Genomic DNA, 7,755 nt, shown 5'->3' with positions numbered 1-7,755 from the left:
CATGGTTTATCTCCAAAAATCTGATCTCAAATTGATCAGAAGTCAAAAACAGAAGAAAAGACTATACTAAGTTTTGAAACTTAGCCAGGTACAGTACCGTAATACTGTACATCTCAATTGTCGCATTCTCTAGTAAATGTCCAACAATGGAAAGTTGAACGTGAAGTGCATGCAAATGTAAATCCTAGTTGAGTTATTTCCTTAAACAAAATTTCCGGATCTATTGTGATTTGTGTTGCAAAACTAAACTGTGTAAGCCTACGCAGCCTAGGTTTGTCTTGCAAAACTAAACTGTGTAAGCCTACGCAGCCTAGGTTTGTGTTGCAAAACTAAACTGTGTAAGCCTACGCAGCCTAGGTTTGTGTTGCAAAACTAAACTGTGTAAGCCTACGCAGCCTAGGTTTGTGTTGCAAAACTAAACTGTGTAAGCCTACGCAGCCTAGGTTTGTGTTGTTTTTTCATTTCCTGTTGTATATATGGTAATTTATTGAATATATTTTCCACACTGGTAGATATAACCCAGTCCCCATTTGAATATTTGTGTACCTCTATAAAATCCAAGCATTTTCCTTCCTTTTTATTTTTAACTAATTGGATAAGGTCTTCTATTTGGTAGAAATCTGCTTCAGCTGATAAAATATCCCACTCTTTAAATCCGTTAGGAAGAATTAGCTTTGATCTTCGCAGGAAATTCAAAATGTGTCGGAATGTAGGCCCATCTCCGTCAATAATGTAGCGGTTACACTGATCAATTTTAGTAGGAAGACGACCACTGAACATTACACCCAGCATAGAATCTGGATAACGAGTTAAGGTTGATCGACTTGTGGTGTAGAAACAACCACCAACGTTTAGCTCCAAAACTTCATCAACCTTTGAATCCATGTTTGCAAACTACAACTTAAAAATCAGAATATAAACTAAAAGGACAATGGTTATATTATTATGGTTAGATTCGACAATTTCCTTCAATCACTATAAAGCCGATTTTCCACTAGGCGAATCGGATGCGTTAGCCTATACGCATGTGTAGAGATGGATTTTGAAGATGAAAACATGAATCAGACTTTGAACTATGATTAAGAAAAAGAACGGACATAATGTTGATACAGTCCCTTGTGAACAGACACTTAAAAGGACTGATTTTAAAAATATTATTTATCTAATGATCAAACACTTTTGTAAGAGATAGAAAGGGTAGGCCTTTCGATTTCTGCTCCGATAGGTTTTCTGTATCAACAACATATAAAGATTGGACAAAGAATAACGTTTTAAAATCGATCTTTTTTTCAAATGTGCTGTATGCTTATTTTTGCAAATAAATGTTTACATAAATGTTTAAAGCCCACGGGCTTAATTGAGAATTGTCAATGAATGTTTATGATGCATGTATACATTAGCTCAACCCTAATGTTAAAGTTAGGTATATCATGAATTGAACATTGACTTTCCGTTTATGTTCTTGTTATAATAATAGTTAACAGTTAATCAGTGATTTACTATAGAAGACATTATCTTGCAAATGTCCACCTAACACAACGGCTGTTAGAGGATGTTGTTATAAGTTTAAACCCTAGTTGAGTTATTTCCTTAAAAAGTTGCAAACGATTTAATGAAAAGTGTTCGGGAAGTGTCAATCCATACTCAGCGTGCTTGCGATAACCATTATAAACTATCTCCGGCTACACGAACCCTTAAATTCTACCTCTATGAATTCAAATTTGCCCGTCCTTGTTTTTTCAATTAATTGAATCAGCCCTGGAATTTGGTAAAAATCCGCCTCTGCCTGTAGAATATTCCACTCCTTAAATCCGTCAGGAAGAATTAGTTTTGATCTTCGCAGAAAATTCAAAATGTGTCTGAATGTAGGCCCATCTCCGTCAATAATGTAGCGGTTATACTGATCGACTCTAGAAGGAAGACGATCACTGAACATTGCACCCAGCATAGAATCTGGATAACGAGTTAAGGTTGATCGACTTGTGGTGTAAAAACAACCACCAACATTCAGCTCCAACACGTCGTCTACATGTGAATCCATGTTTCAAATTATTATTATTCAAAAACTGCAAAATTATGTTAGATTTTATGGCTCAAACCATTATATAACACGTACGTGTTGTGTTTATTATGGCTAGGAATTATGGTTTGAAAAACAAACAAACGATATCATCGAGAGCAGCTCCATATCAGGATCCAGGGGCGCAGCAAAGAAAAGGGCTTGTTTTAGATAGATTTGTTTGTTAAGTTCCTTTTACCAGAAGGCCTTCATATCTTTTTAGCCAGACCTAGGAATGGAGGAGGTGACATGCCGTTCATAGTTTATCTTGCAGAATATCATATCGTTAACGTTTGCGTTTATTATTTCAGAAATATCGACTTCCTCGATTTGAAAACTATTACAATAATATACAAAAGCTAAGTCGATTATCAAATATAATTCACCCTTCTAGTCCCGCCATAAAGAACACCAGCGAAGAATTTATTCTTTCTTCGAAACAACAGATAGATCCTGTATACAATATTTCTCCTCTTATTCCGGAGAACAATCCAACTTATACTCTATAAAATAATGTTTTCGTTCTTCACCTTCGTATAAAATCTCCTTATAATTCTGGGTTATTACGGTATCCCCACCCGTTCCAATGTTGCCAGCCTTTTCTACCTCATAATAACTTTAATTTGACTATAATCTTTTGTCCCGGTCGTCGTTTCTGGTTTCCATCTCAAATGTTCAGTTAATTCCTAGCATTCATGATATTGTGATATTGTGCGGTCCATATTTCTAGCTTATAAATCATTATGTAATATAAATATAAATAATAGCATGAGAAGGTAGAGTTAGGTACTTTTCGTGTCTGTATTGTGCTTGTTTGTTTTAAAATATAATTGTATACTTATTATTTAGCTTTTTAGATATTGTTAAGTATACTTTCATTCACATATTTTAACATGATCGAAAAATTGTTGTTACAGCCTCAAAAGACAATAACAGCGTACCATTCTATCTTATTTATTTAACACAATGATTAACTTAAACACAAATGGCTAAACATTATTGCAAGCTTGAATGTGATTTTCAGCAAAGCGATGTCTCGGGGGTTAAAGTTAGAAACCTGAAATACCCTACACAGGATTCACTAAACCACCATAAGCGGAGCCTCAATCTGCGATTCTTCGTACCTTTATATTTTCTGTGTGTCTCTACTACAAAATACATTGAGACTATTGGCTTTAACAGTCAATCTTGATTGAATTACTGTTTGACAACTACCATTGCATTTTCAAATGAAAAAAGCAGCAAAATACATACACAATTAATTTAGTAATATTGTAATAATAATAATAATAATAATTGTTTTTTTAAAGCCTGCTAATGGCATTTGCAACATATCAGGTTAGGAATTGGAACAACAATATTTTAACTTTCTCGAATTTGCTCCTACAATATTATGCGAATATCCACCTGTTAACAGCCCATTGTTGCGGACTAGCTTATCTCTTTAAAAAGAATACATACGATTTAACAAACAAGAAACTTTAGGGAAAATGGCATTCAATATTCGGCACAAGAAATGGAGCCACAAAAGCAAAACGATACATTAATCAACTTTTGAAAAAAACCGACATAAAATAGTCGAAACAACATGATGCAAACGTTACAAACTAAACACATCTTGACAACTGCGTTACTAAAGACTTTTAACAATTCGTAACACGTTACACATTATATAGTGGCCGCAGAGGTCTCTCTTGTAAATGTCCTTCTAGGCCTATCCTTCGAGTCTAAGCAAGCAGTTTCCAATGTAAATCCTAGTTGAATTATTTCCTTTAATAGTATAAGATGATCAGATTCGAATAGATAGGGAACTGTCACTTCCAACTCGCCATGTTTCTGAAGTTCGGAAGTTTCCATTAGTGATGGTAGTTTACAGAAAATGTTTGGCAGACTGCTAGATACACGCACTTGGGATGTTGACTTGTGTACCTCTATAAAGTCTAAACATTTACCTGTCTTTACTTTTTTTGACGAATGTGTTCTTTCTCATTTCCAATAAATGTAATCAGTCCTGGAAGTTTGAAGATATCCGCTTCATTGATTAAAATATCCCATTCTTTAAATCCTTCAGGAAGAATAAGTTTTGATATCCTTAGGAAATTCAAAACGTGTCTAGAGGTAGGCCCATCTCCGTCAATAAAGTAGCGGTTACACTGATCAACTTTAGTAGGAAGACGACCACTGAACATTGCACTCAGCATAGAATCTGAATAACGAGTTAAGGTTGATCGACTTGTGGTGTAAAAACACCCGCCAACATTTAGCTCTACAATGTCGTCTTTGTGTGAAGCCATATTTGTCAAATTCGCTCCAATATAATTTAATCTAAAAAACGGGAGAATATTCAGGTTAGATTTGAACCACTCTCCAGCCATTTGCTAGACATGTATTATTTAATGTAAAAACAACAAAGATATTTGGCTTATAATTAACAACTCTCTGAAAACAAAGATCTTCTTTTAGAAAGAGAGCCTTTACTTTATTTATTCCAATAGCATTCGCCACAGCGTTGGCAGTATGGTTATTTGTTAGATATTATATATATATAGTCGGATCGGTAATGATTGATAATTGTTACATTTGAATGAGATGATGATGATAAATTTGTTTCGGATAAATGTGGCTAATCTCGTATTCATAGAAATTGTTTCAATGTGCTTTCATATAACATTTCGAAGAAACGAAAATACCAAGGTAAACTAAATAATGAGTGGACGAATGGAGTACGATGGTGTATCGAAATATTGCGTGTGTGTAGGCGATGGCGTCTCCGGAGCCGTGTGCAAACAATCGATTCCTAAAACAACAGTAAACTGCACGACGTGTGCAGCGCATAACGGCCGATGTGTATACTCTGACGCCGCAGACGGTGACTATTGCGTGTGTCCCAACGATCGTTTTGGATTTTCGTGTGAGTATCGGTACGTCGGTGGTGTATCGGCAGCGATGTTAGCGTACGTTCAGGCTTGTCTCTAAAAAAAAACAAAAAAAAACACCGCACACACGCACTACACTGTGGGCATTAAACTGGCCTTGTTCGAATGCGCTTATCGATGGTTGCCCATTCAACCGTATTTCTACATATCTATCATACTTTTCATAACGTTCAGCCTCATCAGTTATGTCATCGTAGCGTCCAGAGCCATCGTCGGCAACGTATGTAAAGTATTGTCCGCTGTAACGAAACAAGTGGAGCGAATCATCATCAGTCAAGCCAAGAAGAAAAGTTTACGCGTGTACATGCATCAATTCCAGGCTCTGTGGCACACCATCGACGGATGCGAAGCTTTTCAAACTTGGTATCAAGTCGTACGTTACGGATTTCACAGAACGATGGGATCCGTTTTCTGTGACAAAATGCGATGGTTTTACTCGATAACGTTCACTCGTTATCTTGTCTATTATCCAATGAATCTACTCGTATGGCAACCGACGCACGGTGACTGCTCCGTCAGTTATCAGGACGATATCTGCTTTGCCTTTCATCTAAATCTAATCTTGGACGTGATTCGACGATATCTTATCATATCCGTCGTTGTTTTGTACAATACTTGGCCTCTCGTCTCTCATTATATGGCCACATTAAAACGCATCTTTAGAACTTTGCATCGAGAAATGTGCTATCAGTTACACAGACTTGATCCCGGCGGTCATTCTCTGACGCGCGGACGCTTTGCAAAACGAATCAATAATTTTTTTCACTTTGATTGATGAAATGAATGATCTTCGGCCAGAGCACTTTCAGCCACTTTGCGGTTATGCACGTGCATTCTGGCTCCAGCGCATATTGCGTAGACAGACGCGATCGCTACTAAAAACGCTGTACAACAGGTAATCAATTCTAGTGTACAATCACAGTCGTCTTCGTGTACAGTACTGGAGCAGCCTAACGACATCCATCTGTCCCAGTCCAATAGTTTGGTGGCGTTTCTGATGAGTTCCAGTCGAACACACTCTACACGCTCGACGAGCGTAGATCTAGACACTGTCATCGAGCCATACAGTCGATTCAACACGACAGAGCCACCGACGATCGAGTTTAAACTCACGTTGTGTACCCGCAACGTTTCTTCAGCGGTGATACGTTAACGAGTATGGGCGGTGGCGCTGAATCGATATTCATTACATCATCATCATCATCACCACCACCACCACCGTGTACACCGAGACGCTCCAACGTAACGTTGTACACGCGTCCGACTCCTGTGAGACGCAGCGCAGACGACGAACGCGACCAGTTGTTGCATTTAAACGAGAAGTCTTGTACGTGAACGTGATCACCGATCAGAAACGACGTGCAATCATTCGCTGTCACTATGATGCCTTTACCGCACAACGGTCGCACAGTCACGTTCGATACAAACACTTCATCATAACTAATACTCTCGAGACTAGAAGAAATGCACGATGAAACGTTTAATGCGTCGTCTGGAATAACAACGTACGTATCGTGTGCATCGTTTCTATAATTCATGTCTTTCAGGTAACCAACCTGCGACGTGCATAATGACTTGTTTGCAATAAACAGAAATAGAATCAGAATTATTTGTTTTTTATTCATTTGAACAATTCACACGATGCCGTTGATTTTACAATGGAAATTGCTAGAGATAACTCAATAAATTTTTTAGGTATGACTATCTCAAAAAACAATATATCTCTTGAAACCAAAGTAAATAAGAAATCCACTAATAAAGGCTTATTATTACATTATGATAGCCATGTGGATATCAAACATAAACGTAATCTAATTCACACAATGCTTAATAGGGCCTACAAATTGTCATCTACGCATGACATTTTCCTATCAGAGGTTGATAATGTAACAAAGATTTTTCAAAAGTTGAATTATCCTTTAGATCTTATTAGTAATATTGTTAAGGCTTTCAACCAATCCATTAATACTTGTGTGACTCCTAGTAATACTAATGAAGATATGCTAACTGATGAATCTCCCCAGCCTATTAGGATTGTACTACCGTACAAGGATCAAACTTGTTGTAACACGGTTACTAAACAACTTAGTGCGAAGATTGAAAATGATATTTTACCAGTATTTACTAGTCGTAAGATAGGTGACACCTTAAAACCTAAAGAAATGAAACCCAGAATCATTAATTCACAATGCGTTGTGTACAAATTTCAATGTGGTTTGTGTGATACAAACTATGTCGTTTACACTTGCCTTTACAAACGCATTAATGAACATAACAAAAGTATTATAGGCGATCACCTAAAACAACGTGGCATAACTGGTGATATCTCAGAATACTTTAGAGTCTTATCTAAATGTAACAATAAGTTTGATTGCCTAATTAAGGAGATGTTGTGGATCAAAGAGATAAAACCTACACTCGGATTCCATCAAAGCTAAATTGTTTATCTAACTCAGTAGGAGGAGCTAATTACTTAATTAGCCCTCAATTAGCATTTCCTGTCACCAACTTTGGTGCTTAGTGCACATAATTATTATTGTTTTGTATTCACTTGATCTTGAAAATGGTTCTATGATGGTACCGAAACGTCGATCTCTCTTTTTTGTCATTAAATTTTATATTGAAATTATATAGTAAACGTCTTTTAATTTTTATTCATTTCGTTTCTATAACAAATTTAAAGTCGTCAACTGCAGCCAGTTCGTCTACGCTAAAATTACAATTTATCAACACTAACGTCACATGCTCCTTGTCAAACAC

General features: G+C 36.7%; 3 pseudogenes; all 3 read right to left on the bottom strand.

The window, feature by feature from the left end:
- Nucleotides 1–396: 396 nt before the first annotated feature.
- On the bottom strand, nucleotides 397–885 carry LOC144838266 (BTB/POZ domain-containing protein KCTD6 pseudogene; annotated as a pseudogene).
- Nucleotides 886–1,672: 787 nt separating this feature from the next.
- Nucleotides 1,673–2,041, bottom strand: LOC144838265 (BTB/POZ domain-containing protein KCTD6 pseudogene; annotated as a pseudogene).
- A 1,976-nt stretch (nucleotides 2,042–4,017) lies between these two features.
- On the bottom strand, nucleotides 4,018–4,353 carry LOC144838264 (BTB/POZ domain-containing protein KCTD6 pseudogene; annotated as a pseudogene).
- Between the last annotated feature and the right edge of the window lie 3,402 nt (nucleotides 4,354–7,755).

This window comes from Antedon bifida, chromosome 3, assembly GCF_963402885.1.
Source record: "Antedon bifida chromosome 3, ecAntBifi1.1, whole genome shotgun sequence".
Lineage (NCBI taxonomy): Eukaryota > Metazoa > Echinodermata > Crinoidea > Comatulida > Antedonidae > Antedon > Antedon bifida.
Note: the sequence above shows the minus strand (reverse complement) of the source record. Positions and strands in the feature narration are given on the sequence as shown.